Genomic DNA, 17,484 nt, shown 5'->3' with positions numbered 1-17,484 from the left:
TCTGCCTTAGGACAAGATTGATTGCTCAATCCACTGGTTACAGTGTCATGCTTCATTCCACCATAGCATAGTCAATCATGACCAGAGGTTACCTTTGCAGGAGGAACCGTGACACACACTCACACATTCACTCACACACTCACACCTACAGACACTTTTGAGTCTCCAATCCACCTACCAATGTGTGTTTTTGGAGAGTGGGAGGAAACCGAGGCACCCGGAGGAAACAGGGAGAACAACCCACACTCCTCACAGACAGTCACCCGGAGGAAACCCACACAGACACAGGGAGAACACACCACACTCCTCACAGACAGTTACCTGGAGGAAACCCACGCAGACACAGGGAGAACACACCACACTCTTCACAAACAGTCACCCGGAGCCGGACTCGAACCCAAAACCCCAGATTGCACAGTAGACCAGTGGGGTTACAAAGGAATTTCGCAAGTCTCCTTAAATTCTATATATAATACATATACAGATAATATTTATTATATATATATATATATATATTATTTTATTTAAAACGTATTGTGTATTCTACTGTGTTGTCAAAATAACAGATATATAACCTGCCAAATGCTGTAAATGTATCAATCAATCCAAATGTGTTTATACAGCGCAGCTGAAGCTGTTTTACAAAGCAGTTTTACAGCTGCTACGCCTTTTAAAATCACTGCCCCGCTGTAATAACACATTCTGCCAGCAGAGGGTAGTATAACTCAGTGCCTCAACCTCCCTTCAAATGGAAGGCTTTAGTGTAGCTTTTATTCCAGAAGAAAACAAACAATAGGCCGGTCACTGTACTAAAATATCTTCTATATCTCCTAATGCTGCTTACAGCATTTTCAAAGATTCCTCAGTGTAGGAGAGTTAAACATTCGCCACGTTATTTTTTATATAAAGTTTCCGTTCCACCTTAAACACGTGCCAAAATGTCAGCACGGCACTATTTAAAGTGGACTTTAAAACTAACACAAAATCTGGCGAACAGTAGGTCTTCTTCGTCGCCTTGTAGCGTGAGATTAACCTGACAGAAGCAGATCACTGCGGCCGGGAGAACTTCCTGTAGGTGTATGTCGTGGTGGAGCGGTGGAGTGGAGGGGTGGGGTGTGGTGGAGGAACGTGTTTCTCACATTTTCTCCACACGGTACAGAGCATGGCTCGTCATACAGTACTGCTCATTCATTTCACGGCTCTCGGCGGGTTTTGACTTCATTTTCTCCGCAGAGTGACTTCCACACTTCCAGCTCTCTGCCTCGTCTTCATTTTGAACTGATCTCAGTGTATATTTTTTTAAAGCTGGAAGACGACGTCTGTGTGTTAAAACTCGGGGATTAAAGCTTTTATTCGCGTCACATCTGACATTCAGTTGAATGAATGTAGCGTTACAGTGACGAGACTGACATTAACTCTGGAGAAAAGCGCCGAGGACTGACTTTGGATCTGTGGGTTTAAGGTAAGAGTGTGTCCTTCCCCCTCCAGTCTCTCATTAGATACTGGTTAAGATCTAATCTCACATAGCGACTTATACTTGTGTTAGAGCGAACACTCCCGATGTCTCATTTACACATGTATTATGATGTTGTTCGTGACGTTATTGGGTGCTTGTCTAAGTGCCTTATCAGAGGAGACTGTAGATGACTTGTCAGAGTTTGCCTTTTAACACCATAGGCACCTTTGCAGCTATTGTGTATGATTCAGACTTCACATTTAGTTTGAGGTGAGATTACTGTTTTCTAGACTGTAATTATCCACAACCTTAATATTCACTATGTCATTGCCATGTAGTTCTACTAGCTAACTGTCCAGTCCAATTTGAATCCTAATAACTCAGTAACTACTAATTACCATTCCCCTAGAAATTATAGACACACACACATCCACACCAGTATATTTCCAAAGAACACGTTGTACATTTTGGATTTGCATGATATTCTTTCACCATAGGACTTTCATTTCCCAGGTACTGGCCTCCGTTCCCTCCGGTTGTCTCTCAGTGATTACGTGACACCAGAGCACGCTTGTGTCTACCATAGAAAACAGTAGGGCAGTGGGATGTGAAGCAGCTGTCAGACTGAGCCCTCTCAGACCCATGTGGCAAGACGCATTCCAGGGATTATCTCCCTCCTGCGATACTCAGACCTGCGTGCCTTACATTGTGGTTCTGGGGGCTTTGATGGGCGCGGTGGTTCTTGCACATTGTTTTGACACCACAAATAGGATGTGGCTTGTCATCATAATATGTCAGACTGTAGAAAATTAGTGACATTTTAAGGTTGTTTGTAGGTCAAGTCCTTGAGTGTCCATTTGCACACTTCCTTTGAGGGTTTGCTAATGAACTGCATGTGTTTCACTGTCAAATCTGATACAGAACTGAGTGAATCTGCTCACCGAAGTGAATATATGGGAACACTGTGCTATAAATCGATCGCATGTTTTGTTTATTTAAATCTTCCAATGTACAAGACGGGTTAGTCCGCCTGTGTTCCTGTTAAATTAGTCCTACAAGCAGTATTGGATTAGACTCCACATTGGCTGAATGACTTCTCTTCACAATCAATGGGCCATCTAACGGAACACCGTGCTGTCGACCGACTGGAACAGCTTCATTTATGTTAATAGATTTTTCCAAAACAAAGCTGGTCAGGCTCGTTAGCCACATCATTTTACTGCTTTCACATACTGAGGGGATGGAACTTTGGAAGGAGACTCCCAGGACAGATTTGGAAATAAGTGGGATTCTGGTTTGCTTAAAAATGGAGTAGCTTTGTACGTTAAGCGTTTTTCCAGCTGTCCCAAGATCCCACCAAACCCCAGGCCTGTCAGCAGAATGCTGTGTGTACTCTAGCAGTAAGGTTTAGTGTTCAGGGCCGGACACGTGAGCGAACACCCTATCAATTGTTTGCTTGTTTAGTCTGGGGCATTATCGTCCAATTACCAAATGTCCGTTAGATGGCTACAGACATTTCTATTGTGACTTGTGGTTTCCAAACTTACCAGGGACCGATGATAAGATTTATTCAGTGGGAGGGCCAGTGACACGGGCAGCTGAGGAAACCTCATTCTGTCTGTAACTTTGTCACACAGCCAGCTGTCAACGTGTCCTAGGCCCTGGAGAGATCTCAGAGGGGATACACCTGCTTCTGAAGGCTATTGAGCAGGAAGCCCCCAGGGTTGATCAAACCAAAGTGCCAGAATCCCCAACCCCCTTTCAGTTTATTCTGCCAGGGTATTCCTAGTAATGACTGTGACTGAGTACTGTCCTTCACCAGAACTTCCAAATAATAACTTCCAGTCCTCTAATAGCAGCTCTAGATATTATGGTCCCTGGTGATTTTTTTTTAAATATATATATATAAAACAGAGAGGGCAGTAACTATAAACACTTCAGACCGGTTTCCTGTGTACACATAAGCAAATTTACATTCCGTGTTTACGCTCAGCTGCATTAGTGGGGGAAGAAAATGACATAGATTAAATATAATGGTTGGTTGTAAGGGGAATGAGTCTTGTTCTTATTAAAAGATGCCTTGCATGCAATGGTGATGCATCGTTAGGTCATTGTTGGGTCTGCAGCTTGTCTCGATTTAGCTGTGGCTTTTCCACATTAAATTTCCCAGTGTTTAAGGGCCCCGCCCTAGCACTCCAGTCAGTTCCATATCAGGAGAGATTACATGCACTGCAGGTTTGCCCGCGGCCGTGCTGAGTGTTCATTAGCTTTGTGCTCTGCTAAATGGATTTACAAATATAAAAACAAGCAATGAGTATTTGCTGCTTTGCTCGATGGTAATGCATATTCTCTTTTAGCAAAAACACAGCCTGATGGATGCACTCATTCATGTGCATTTTGCTGTGCCAGAATAAATGCCAGAATAATCCCTAGACTATTCCATTGAAATATAATTGCTAGTGACATCTCATTTCATAAACTGATGCTAAGCGGATAAATCAGTAATGTGTTTGTTTACCTCTTGCCAGTGAAGTCTGTGTGCCACTGGTTTCTGTGTGCCACATGAATGTATGTACTCAAAGAGCTTCAATGTGCTGACTGTGGAGTTCTGTGTACTTGCGATCCTGACACACACACACACCGTACAGATTAACCTGATGGCGTGAGATGTTGTTTAATCCCCCTGTAACCCTTTCTGTCTGGCTCAACTCTTTTGATGGTAACAAAGAAGGAACTATAGAGAAGTGGGGTGTAAGAGACATAAAGGATTCAGATGAGGAACTGCGAATGTTTTATTCTCTGAGAAGTCATTCTGAAAACAGCAGCATAGTCATTTCCTTTTCCGCTTTAGTTTTTTTCCCCTTTCTCTTTATTTAATATTTGCCTGAAAGCACCTGTGTTTGGTTGAACATTAACTGGGACGTTTGGTACAAGGACATGGCTTGTCTGGTACCAATGGCACATCAGATCCTCATCAGTGGCAGGATGCTATCATTGGACAGGGTGTCACTATGTCTCATGTCCTTCACAGGTGTGAAGGAGGTATGCACGATCCGCCCTGTGACCTCTGACCTCTGTGATCATTTTGTGAGTCATTGAGCAATGACATCATTTCATAATGGATCCCATGTCACAGGAGTAGTTTAGTCAAAGTGTTTCCAAAAATAAATGAAAACTAATAATGGCTAATTATGCAAATAAAACAAAACTGCAGCAGGCAACACACTGTACTGTAGTCCATCCATTGCTCTGCATACTTTATTTGCCCTCTCTCACCCTCATTAATGATCTGGACCACCATGGAGCAGACAAGAGTTGGCTACATGAAGATGTTTATTTACTATTTCTCACACCCTCCTCATGGTTTTTTTCTACACCGACAGACACACAGACAAATTGATTGGCAAAATCTGTGGTAACCACATTTAACCACATTTACACTAGCACTCATAAATACTGCAGTGCCTGCTTTGTGTGGCTTTGTACATAGACCACTTAAAAAAGAAGACATAAGCTTAATTTAAAGAGAATGTTTTTTCCGATAGTGAGAACTGTTAGAGTTAAGTGTAATATTCAGCTGCAGAGAAAAGGAAAAGACTCAACCCACTTGTCTTTCTCTTATCATATCTTTCACTCCTCTATGTCAGACACACTCCCAGTAGATCTGTCCCTCTCGTTTCAGATTAGGGTCTAATACATAGTGATGTCTCTTATGATGCTCATGTCTATGTTCACTAGACCTGTGTAAAACTGACAGTGGCTTTTATTTATTTTTTTATTTCTTTTACAAAGAAATACATGCATCTCAATTTTTTTTAGTAAATCAATAGAACACAACAGCTGTCCTTTATACTGTGTGAACATTTCATGATCCATGGACCAATAGAAATGCTCCAAAATCTATTCTATTGAACGTTTATGAGGTTTTTTTCCTATAAAGTATATTTGAGATGCATGTTTTTCTTTGGACAGTATGTGCGTTTATAGTAATTCAGCTGTAGCACAAATATCACATATAATTTCCTTAAAACATGGCAATATGAGTGTTAACTTACTTTTGAAGTAGTATGTGTGTTGCTAATAGTAAGCTCATACTGAGAAAACTCTAGAGGATAAAAGTTAAGAATGCAAACCCAGCCAGTCTAGTTCAGGAGATGTTTTCCCTTAGATAAGGAGAGTATGTGCAGAACTGTTCTGGCATGTTTCTAAGCCGTCACCATCAGCATACATAGCACCTAATTATTGTGCCCTGTTTCAAACAGCCAAATTCCAAAGTATTGCTTAGTCTCAGTTTGAAGAACATCCATTGATTTATGTCATATTTTTATTGTGAACTTGTACAGGATTCAGTGAAGAGAGTACATTGTTTCAATATGTTCCTTGAGAACCTGTGTTTAGAGTTGCATCAAAGATGTTTCCTAGCTCTTTGTGAGAATAAATTCTCAAAGAATGAAGCAGCTGATAATAGTAGCTATCAGATTCCCTTCCTCTTTGGTAGCTTTGAGACGCCTGGTTCCTCTCCCTATCCCTCACCCAGGGGACCAGTGGCATCTCCTGATTACAGCAGCAATGTATGGAATGGTAGGGATGATAACTGGCATCATTGCGAAAGCTGTCTGCCTGCAGTGGGAGTGGGTAATGTGTTACTGCCTACAAAGCTACAATGCCCGATCCCCAAGACTCCCCATGTGTTTTGGCTGTGTGGGCCAAAGAAATGATGGTGTGATGCTAAGACATGCCAGAGATGTTGTAATTCGACTGGTGTCTCTGTCCTTCAGTAGACCCCATTGTGTAAGAGTCTGCACTGTTATCAGATTTTCTTTATGCTATTCTTCATATAACAATACCCAGCTTTTTTACGATAAAGGTTGTCATACATTTGAAAATGAGCATCTCAGCATCTTCGACTGTCTACACACTCAGTTTGAGTGACTGTTGCTTTGTCTGTTTGAATGCTTGTTGAATATGAATTGCTTTATCTGTTCGTTGTTACGTACTAAAGGATTTCATCACATTTCTTATTATCCCCTGGGGATATCTTTGTCTTCACACAATCAGTTATGTAGCAATCAGTTGACCTTTAAACCTGTCTTCTTTTGCTTTTTCTGCACTTTTCTGGAACTTCGTTGGAGACAGCTTGAGGTGATGTAACAGTAAATGAGGAATTTTGGCTTTAAGCATCCATAACAGTGTACTTTGTTTGGACAAACATCCAGAAAGCAAACAGGAAAAGCTATCTGGAATATCTTTCCTGCATCCACAATCTGGTCTTGTGCTGTTAATTTCCAACGAATGTGATGGAGACATTCTAAATAACAATGAACTAAGAAGACGTCATTCAAAAATTGGCCATAAATGCGGCTTTCTGAACAGCCAGAGAGCTTGGATAAAGCGGGAAGGCACTCGTTGTCTTGTTCCATTCACTGTCGGACAGGGACCAGAGAAGTCTTGTGGGAACCCCCAAGCCGGCTTGGAACAGCTTGACCTGCCCTTATAAGGCCCTGTGGGTATTCTGAGCACTAGGAGGTGGAGACTGAGGCTGCCCCAGCTGCCCTCTTCTTGCTAGAACTGTGCTCCAGCTGGTCTAGGACTGATACAGCCAACAACTCTGGGCCAGCCGGTGCCATGCCTCTGGAGCAAAGCAGGGTGTGGGGCGTGGGGATTTCAGGATCAGTGGGATATTTGGAGTTTCTCTTTGACATGTCACATCTTGTCCTTGATTACGACACCGCTGTCTCTTTTCCATTCAGCTGGGCTGAGAGTAGAAGGGTGCTATGGGAGAAAAGACTTATCTCTGAGGGCTTCATCTACGCCCCACCCCCATCTACAGCGTTAGCAGGAGGGTGTGGTAGTGTTTGGTTGTAGTCATTCTTTCAGGTTTGTTTCATGCCTAATGCTGTTAGATGATATTAAATAATTATAATAATAATTAAAAAATGTTTTTAAATTAATGTCATTGGTGTTCATTTGTATTTTTAGCATTTTTAAAAATTTGCTGTAAATATGTAGCTATAATTCTATATGAATATTTATTTTTTATAGAAATCGGGACAAAAGGAACCTGCTTTTATCATGCGCTTTGAACATTTTCAGCAAGTCATGTTTATTTATAGAGCACCGTACACAATGGCACTTCAAAGTGCTTTACAGAGAAGTACAGAAAAATTACAGTAGACGTATTAACAATATAAAAGCTAATAAAATAGAGTTAAAACAAACATAATTATAAACCTACAGCACTGTGCAGATGTCTTAGGCCCCTAAGATAATGATGTATATTTAAACTAATGCCCTCTCAGTGAGTGTGGGGTTTGTGTAAAGTTATATATAATCACTGTAAACACAAACAAATAATAATAAAATACAAATCAGAAATATAAGATCATTTTTTTCTATAAAGTAGTTGGTGAGACACACATTATTTAAAATCATTATTTGTTCACCACTAAAACTAGGTACTGGATGATCACCTCAAATAATACAGACTCCACGAGGAGAGATTTGGACAAAGTTAAACATCACATGCCCCCTCCAGGGTGTATTCCCGCCTTGCACCCGATGATTCCAGGTAGGCTCTGGACCCACCGTGACCCTCAATTGGATAAGCGGTTACAGATAATGAATGAATGAATGAATAAACAACACATTCACACACAGAGGCTCACACTGGAGTAATGTGATTGGGTTTATTCTGATGTTGGCTGTTATTTGTTGTTTGTTTGTTGTTTTTTTAGCAAATAAACACTTACTGCTCAGATAAATAGCTTTTTAAATCTCCGTCTCTGGAGCCTAACACCTTTCACAGTACTGTGTTTAATAAAAAATGTGGAAGCCCAACAATTGGAAAATGTTTCGGAGTGTAATAAAGTACTTTTAACACATTTTAACACAATATTACAATCAAATACTTGCCAATTCAAATATTTCTGTGAACCCCACTTACCTGCTTTTTTTTTTTTTTATTTAAATGGTCCCAGTAGGTTTTGAATGGCCATGACACGTACTGTAACTAATGACGTTTCTGCTTTGTTATAACAACACTTTTGCAAGGATTTTCATGAACATGTTTGTTTCAAGTGCTGATGCACCTCTCAAAAAGTTCCAGTAGGTTTTATCTGTGTCTGATTTGTTCTTAGGCCTTTCCCAATAGCCATTGTATGCGGTTGGTATATTGTTCTATAAAGTGATAAACAGTAATATTGTCATTTTAATACCTTTTTATGCCACTGATGATAATATAGTAGTATAATAATGTGTTTATACCCCTTTAAAGATCAATGGATATTTGGCAGAAACATGGTTATTAAAAATAAACACTTTAAAAATACCTGTATATTGTATATGTTCCTAAATAAAATCACTGTTTTTATACACAACGAGCAACATTTGGGGTCAGGAAAAATGATTGAGTTAGTTCATGGTAAGTCCATAACATAATTATTGTGACCTACTTGTCCTACTTCTTCCCCATCATTAAATATTTGCTTGTTATCAAGAGGAATGGTTGCTGTTCATAATGAAAACAATTCCATTGTTATGGAATATAGCACCATTGTTTAGGCGTGTTGTCATTCTGGTGATAATATTGCCTTAAGGGCTGTCAATCACCTTTACCTTGCACAGTTTATTCTGCTCTCTCCAAGCCCCTCCTCCTCCAGAGAGAGCTGGGGCGATATGATTAATGTCCTTGCTCTCCCTGTTTGTATCTGCAGGCCAGGCAGCTTCCTCCTCCTTCACTGCAGCTCCACTAATGGAGAGCAGCGGTGCTCACGCCAGGATAATCTCTTTACGGAACACTTAAGGAAATGCCGGTTAAAGCAAACTGCTGTTTAAGGGGGAAAAAAAATAAAAACAACTGCCCTCTCTTACATGCGTATGTCCCTGTGTGCATCTGGGCGGAGAAGCATATTTTCAGGTTTCCTAACAGTGAGAGATGTATATTTAAATGAAATCAGAGCTCAGCTTTTATGGCCTGCAACGGAGAACCCTTTCCTCCTCCAGAAAATGTAACTGTCCACATACGTAGCTTTGAAATGGGTGGAAATATATCACTCCTACTCTATATAGACAAGCAGACTTCACACTCACACAAGTATGTGACTCGTAAAACCTTCAAGTGGTTTGAGAAGAATGAGTAACTATGACTTAAAGCTTATGTAAATAGTTCTACTCATATACTGAGAAGTCTTGACTTCACACTCATCTTGAAACTTTCATCATCGTTGTCATACTCTACAGCCACTTGCTGAAGTATGTTGCCATAACTACATAGTTTATTTAGGCCACAATACCATAAGACTTGTCTGCTGATAACCACACAGTGAGGGGACTATTGAGAGAGGGAAAGAAAGATCTGTGGGTTTCACATCACTTATCTAATATTCACTTCTGTCATCTCTTCTCGTTCTCTCCCTTCTCGATGGGCTGTTTCCCACTCATATGGCTACATTCCTCTGCTCTGACATCAGAGCCAGTGAACTGCAAACTCTAGACTTCCTTCGTCGTCACTTTTCCTCGCTGTTTTCTTATGTCTGGATATTAGGCCTCTCTTTACCTCCTGCCTCGATTTCAAATCGGCCGTCCACAGACCAGATCTTCAGACAAAGACATCCTGTGGCTGGAGGCTAACCACTGATGAAGGAAATGACGACGACTTCTCGAAATTAAGGCTGAATAATGAATGTGTTTTAGCTTGAAATAGTAGTTTTCAAATCACAAGGGATGCAATTTTAGCCTGAATTATCAAGAACAATATCTTAAAAACTTGTAACTGAGGATGTTTAGCTTAGAGAACAAAGTTGGCGCAAAGTTAGTTAGAGGAAAACAAACACTGCTGTGTACATGACAACAGTCACAGTTAAACGACTGTCTGACGCTCTGCGCTCAGATTTCAAAATTGTTTGCTTTTATTCTCCCAAGCTACTATTTTGGTGATTACCACTTTTGTTTTATAAACAATAGTGTCATGTCTAGTTAATCTTTAATATGTGGTTTTAATTCTCCTTTCTGATTTTCTCATTGCCAGTATTTTCAGCCTGTTATGTCTTTTTCTCACAGAGCTCCCACTGCCGTCGCCCAGCGCCATGACGCATCAATAAACAAAGAATGACTCTTTCCGATGGAGTTTGCCCTGACATCAAATTCTCAAAGACTGTTTGATGGCATTGTTAGAGGAGAGAGAGAGAGAGAGTCATAGAGAGAGAGGGTGGTATTGAGCAACAGTAGAACAGTCAGCCATACATCGCCATTATTAATGTATTATTATTAATGTAATTAACTGCCCCTGTCATTACCCGACACTTATTTTTTAGTGTTCAAGATGTGTACAAAAGCAAATATTTTATCTTTTTCCCACCACAGACCATTTCAATTAAAATATGACTGCCCCTCGTTGTGTGAATGGCCAAATAAATGAATGTGTGCAGGTGTAAGGAGTCATAGTGTGTGTGTGGGAGAGCTGATAGAACAGAAGCATTGTGAGAGACTGAAGCTAGTAGAAAAGAGTGTGTCTGTTTGTAGTAACAGTGAAAGAGGTTAAGGAACACTGAAGATGTCCACCGACAAGTACTTAGCAGTTTACAGACTTGTCTAAATATAGGATGAAAAGTTTTGCTGCGACGTTGGCAGTGTTACAAAACTGCTTACCCAAATAAATGATTTTTAAAAATGTGCATTCTGCAGTCAGTTCCTGGAAGTAAATTGCCATATGCCACTGTCACAATGCGACTTACTATAACACTCCCACATTATACTTTCGGTTCATTCCATTGAAATTACAGAACTTTACAAGAGAAAAGCAGAAGTGTAGCGTAAGGAGGTGGTAGGGAGTGGGATGCTATGGAGTGGGTGGGAGTCAGTCACAGGAAGTGAGGCAGAAAGGGGCCAAGGAGGGGCGACCAAGGGGTTTGTAATGGAGTGAGAATAAGAGAGGCATGCAAGGAGGAAAAAAAAACAAGTTTCCATTTGTGATTTCCCACGGATGTCGCGTCATGTGACTGTTCTCTGGAGAATGACAACTGCACAGCACAACAAACAAACAGACGAGTGTTTACTGGAGCCATGGCCTGGGTCAGAATGCCTACTGGTACTTTCTGTAGGACACTTCAGACACAGCACACTGTCTGGCACACACCACTGGCACTAAGCTTCTTGAACTGCAGCAGGAGGCAGTGAGACCGAAAGAGAGAGAGTAAAAGAGAGGTAGTGGTGACACTCCCTTTTATTTCTGTTTGCGTATCCTATTTGTAGTCCCTGACAATAATCTGGTTCTGTAGCTGTGTAGCGTGAGGTAGCTTTGTGCCTGGTGGTCAAAGGCCAGGAGTAGTTTATGATTGAGACATGATCAAAGTGCCTATAGGCATCAGTAAGGGCGGGCCTTCTAGATAACATTTGTTACACTGACAACTGTGTCAATGGCTGTGTGTTATTACAGATATAAAACACGTCAATAAATAATACTCAGGCTTTAGATGTAACCGGGACCACGCTTTAGTGGTGCAAAAGTTTGGTGTGTTTACATTACCTGAACATTTATAGAATACTGCCCATTGGCTTATGTATTACAAGAAGACGCTTTGAGACCCTGTAAAACACAAGCAGTTGTGCCGCACTGTCCAATAAACACAGAGTAGTTTGCTTCCTGAGTAAAAAACAAAAAACCTCACTATTACTTCATGTACTGGTGGGTGTCATAGCAAAAATTTAATGTTTATGAAATTCTATTAGGGACGCTCAGATCCGATATTATGATCAGATATCAGTCCCGATATTAACAAAATGAGCCGGACTGGGTATCGGATAAATCGGCTGATCCAAGGGAACGATACATTCACTTTCAATTCAAGTTGTTTAAGCTACTTATTTTTTCTCATTTCCAGCTGCTACATTTATTTTGAATTGCACTAAATGTTGCATGGTTACGATGTTTCATTACTGATGAGTTATTTGTTTATTTGAGGTTCAGCCGCTTGAGATTATTTTGGATTTCTGTTTACATTAAACATTTAAAAATAAGATTGATTACTGTTTGTGTGTTTGACAAAGTGAAGCTACTTTTATTCATTTTTGACCGATATGTTTGATTTATTTTAATATATTTCTTTCTTATTTTGGATTTGAATGTTGTGCCAAGATCCTGCACAGTTATAGTAATAAATAAATAGCATTTCAGGTCATTTATATCACATTTATGTTATATTTTGTTAATATTTTTGTTAGTAATGTTTAGGTCAATCCTAATGACTTGAGTCTCTCCCACAATGTGAGGTGTGTGGTTTATTAATTCAGCAATGGTATCGGATCGGTACGGGGGGTATCGATGGATACGCAAATTTATGTATCGCATCAGTATTGGAACTGAAAATAGTGGATCGGTGCATCCCTAAGTTATGACTGTTCTCATTTTTCAAGGTTGATTTTTAATAAAGAACAAGAAATGAATAAGAATAGAGTTTCATACCTTACTCTCCACTACCATGACATAATGATCTCCTCCACTCTCTGTTCTATCAGCACATTATAGGCACTTGCATTTACAACTCTGCCCAGTCACAGCATGTTTAAATATGATGCTGTGGCCTAAAGTGATATAAATAATCTCAGTATCAGTAAGTAATCATATTGATTTTGCCTACTGATGACATGTAAAATAAATAGTTTTAGCTATGTCTTGTGTTACTTGTCCTGCCATGTAAATATTATAATACATATTGTACCTTGTGATACTCTTAGTTATACGAGTGTGTGTCAGGTATTGCATTGTACACTTGGCGATAAGTGAAAGTAAATATAGCTCAGGGTTATTTCTGTGCTGCAGTACAGAGGAAATAAGGGTCTATCTGCATTTTTGCTGGCTCTAAGATGCTCATGTTCCCAGAGAGAGAGAAAAACAGAAACTCACACCGTCTGGAAAACATTACTCGGATTCCTACAGGCGGGGGCTCTGGTTGTGCTGGCTGGAGTGAGAGAGGGAGCAAGAAGGGAGGATTTATTAGAACTTGTTAAAAACTGCTGAGTCTTAGAAAATGCTGTGAGGTTTACGTTGTTGCTCGAGGTTAGAAATTATAATACAGACAGTCAGTTTCAGAGCTGGTAGTTTAACAACAGCAGGACCGGACCAGTCTGTCCAGTAGAGGGCGTCATTCTGCTGTAGAGGGTAGTGGAGGTGACCTTGGGTAGGGCTTTGTGTGTGTTTGTGTGTGTGTGTGTGTGTGTGTGTGTGTGAATAGGACAGGTGATTTATGATGTGTCATGTGCTGATCCAAGAGGAAAAAAATATTATTTTTCACACTCAGTCTTTAATTCTTAGTTAATTCTCCACAGGGTTAAATAAAATATAGAGCAGTGTATGATTAAGCAGCACTGCAGGCATTCTTCCAGTTTCTCTCTCTCTCTCTCTCTCTCTCTCTCACACACTCTCTCTCTCTCTCTCTCTCTCTCTCTCTCTGTTAACGCAACAATTGTCAATGATTTACGAAGGAGGTGTTTTGTAGACCTCTGGCCCCTTTAAAAGCCATTTTCCTAACTTTTTCAGGCAGTAGCATTTTATTTCTGTACACTGTGTATCATCTACCTCTCTATTTTCTTTGGCATACAGACTATCAATCAAACAGATCTAGTTTTTATGGTCATAGCCATGAATCAAATAGGCCCAGCTTTATTGAAGCATGGCATGAAATCCCTCCAAGACCTACCTCTAGAGTTTAGTTCCAGTCCTATTCTAACACACCTGCCTCTAATATCGCTGCTCCTGATGAGTTGTGCTCAGCAGCTCAATCTGATATAACTTGGTTATTTGCTAATCTATCACGTAATCCTTTCTCTGAACAAATTAATTAGAGGAAACAATTATGGTCAAGGGTGGCACGGTTAAGCAGCATGTAGTGTCTCTGTCACAGCGCCAGGGACCTGGAGGTTGTGGGTTCGAGTCCCACTCCGGGTGACTGTCTGTGAGTAGTGTGGTGTGTTCTCTCCGTGTCTGCGTGGGTTTCCTCTGGGTGACTGTCTGTGAGGAGTGTGGTGTGTTCTCCCTGTGTCTGCGTGGGTTTCCTCCGGGTGACTGTCTGTGAGGAGTGTGATGTGTTCTCCCTGTGTCTGCGTGGGTTTCCTCCGGGTGACTGTCTGTGAAGAGTGTGGTGTGTTTTCCCTGTGTCTGCGTGGGTTTCCTCCGGGTGACTGTCTGTGAGGAGTGTGATGTGTTCTCCCTGTGTCTGCGTGGGTTTCCTCCGGGTGACTGTCTGTGAGGAGTGTGGTGTGTTCTCCCTGTGTCTGCGTGGGTTTCCTCCGGGTGACTGTCTGTGAGGAGTGTGGTGTGTTTTCCCTGTGTCTTCATGGGTTTCCTCCCACGGTCCAAAAACACACTTTGGTAGGTGGATTGGAGACTCAAACGTGTCGGTGTGTGTGTGTGTGTGTGTGTGTGTGTGTGTGTGTCTCCCTGTGAAGGACTGGCGCCCCCTCCAGTGTGTGTTCCTGCCTTGCGCCCAGTAATTCCGGGCGACCCTGAACTGGATAAGGGTTACAGACAATGAATGAATGAATGAATAATTATGATCAGCTTTGCTCTTTAGTAAAGCATCAGGTGGTATTTTTTGAATAATTGTTTGAATCACTTGATGACATTTTCAGGTGTATGTCACGATATGGAATTTGGCTTGTAGGAGCAAACTAAAGTGCATTAGCAGTGCCACATTTAAAATTATTTATATAAAGCTATGTGATATTTGTCATTATTAAATATTAGAATATGCCCCTTCTGTTTATTCATTATTCAGTAAAAATGCACAATATTTAGGGAACATTTTATAATCAAGTATAAGAAGTTCCAAAAATGTGGTCAATCATTGAGTTGACCACAGTGGATTACCGTCATATTGTATTTTTCACAATCCCTGGTACTTAAGCAAATGTTTTGCAAAGTTTCTTCATTGCCTGCTGGACTGCTTCCTCTCCTAAGAATGTGCTTTAAATCTGTTCCTATTTGCAGTGGCTAAGGAAGGACATTAAGGAGAATATTTGGCATAACCTCTGCATAGTGTTTATGTTTAAATTGAACACTTAACGCCAGCTAGGCTTCTTCTAGACGATCTGATCCCAAATCCCTCCTATTTTTTTGGCTTGGCCTAGTTAAGGCTGTATTTTTTCCTTTTAAATATTTATTTACTTATTTTCATTTCCCTCACCCTAGGGAGTCTAGTCCAGATGTGACCCCATGCCTTGGTATATTAAATGCAGATCCAACTGGGTTTAAGTGTGGGCCCACTTTACATGGTTCCTGTAAAGTTTGGACCTAGTGTTAAAATACCAACACGGGTAGGAGAGGGAGTGAGCAATGTGTGTGTGTGTGTGTGTGTGTGAGAGTGTACAAGAGAGGTATGGGAGGGAGGGAAACAAGGGGGAGTGTGTCACTTTTCATAGGGACTTGTGCCTCGGTGTGGAGAAAGGAAAAAAAAGGGAGAAAGAGGGGGCTAAAACTAAGAAGAGAAGAGGGAAAGAAGAAATGGCAGCTAGAAGTCTCCTGCACATGGAGCAGGGAAAATTGTTATAAGAAGATTTTTAAACCCGATATCTCTGACGTGGATCGCTCTTTTGGATCTTAAAGGTGAAGCAGCACACAGAAAGGAAAGAAAAAGATGAAGTACCGAGCAATGGTAAGAGCTGACACAGGCTGGCAGTCCCTTTGCAGTTTTGCTTTCTGAGTGGGTGCTGTTGGAAGCTCAGAACTGTACTGAAGCTTAATTCAGCTGTGGATACATACAGGCAGTGCAGTTTCCCCAGAACTCTCCCAGGGCAACATATGCTGTCCCGTCTGTGTTGCGTAACATTTTTCACCGCTCTACCTTAGCACTACCTTCTCAACTCTGCTCTTCTCTACACTGCTCTAAAACAAGTATGTCCTGCAGTTGCTCAGCTCACTTCATGCTTTATCAGATGCTTTTCATTTTTTAAACAAGTTTCAAAAGGCACAGTTTATCTCTAGTCCAGATGTGGAGAGTAAGCTTTAGACGTAACCTACTTTAAATCATTTGGAGATGTTTTTTTATGACGTTACGAAACATTTTAGAAAGAGGCACAGTAATACAATCAAAGCCCAGATCATAAGACGTGATGATAAAGACAACCTGTTTAATTATAAGTGACAAAGATTTCAGAAAATATTACTGTTAAAATGAAAATAGACAGAGGATTTTTAATATATAAAACCATAAAACCTCTTAAATGTTATGTGACTTCAAAGAAAGGAATAAAATACAGTCATTACAGGCATTTCAGTGTCCTGACTGAGAGGTGTTAATTTAAATAGTTTGCCATAATGAACATTTCACAGAGTGTGTGTGTGTGTGTGTGTGTGTGTGTGCGCGTGCGCGGGTTCTGAATCTGCATCACCACAACGTGTAGCAATCTCTGGCTTTGGCTCAAGCTTCTCTAGAGAAATTCCTTGACACCCAGATAGAGAGGATGGAGCGAAAGAGCGACGGTGCTAATGAAGCAGCTGCTAGTCACTAGATGGTTTCCACCCTGTGCATTTCTTCCTGCCTTTGTCATCACACTGCTGTCTGCTCTCTTGGTCCACAGGAGCATCTGAATGTACAATAGTCTGGAAATTTTGGACACAGACTTTGACTGTCGTGGTGGGGTTGAGAGTAAGGAGTAGACGTGAATAGTTGGGATGAGAAGCTGTCCAAACTTTGTTTATCTGCACCAAAGTGTATAGTGTATCTACCCATCAACACTGTTGCCAAGAAAGACTTTACGAAATGTTACCCAAAAAAAAAAGATAATAATAAATGAATCCAGTGTAAAACGTCACTCACTTGGGGCTGGAAGGGAATCTAAATAATTTGTTTGCTCAGCGTGTTATTTGCATAAAAAAAGAAATGAATTTACACTGGAAATCCAGCATAAATTTGCATAATCATAAAAAAAAAACAAGCTCATGCTTTTGGTATTGGAGATGATCACAGGGTGAAGCAATGATTGTCTTGTCATTTGAGACAAGATTAACTTCTGTGGTCATCAGCATACTTAGGGGA

The 17,484-nt window shown here is 40.7% G+C and overlaps 1 protein-coding gene across 1 annotated transcript in view; it reads left to right on the top strand.

The window, feature by feature from the left end:
• The first annotated feature begins 1,114 nt into the window (after positions 1-1,114).
• The window catches only part of myo1cb (myosin Ic, paralog b), a 41,355-nt gene continuing 24,985 nt past the window's right edge, over positions 1,115-17,484 (top strand). The window contains exon 1 of the mRNA XM_066658821.1: positions 1,115-1,462. The gene's annotated coding sequence lies outside the window, so the exon portion shown is untranslated. The remainder of the gene's footprint in view (positions 1,463-17,484) is intronic.

The sequence above is a fragment of the Hoplias malabaricus genome, chromosome 1 (assembly GCF_029633855.1).
Source record: "Hoplias malabaricus isolate fHopMal1 chromosome 1, fHopMal1.hap1, whole genome shotgun sequence".
Taxonomy (NCBI): domain Eukaryota; kingdom Metazoa; phylum Chordata; class Actinopteri; order Characiformes; family Erythrinidae; genus Hoplias; species Hoplias malabaricus.
The sequence above is the reverse complement of the archived record's forward strand: the minus strand, read 5'-3'. Positions and strand labels throughout refer to the sequence as shown.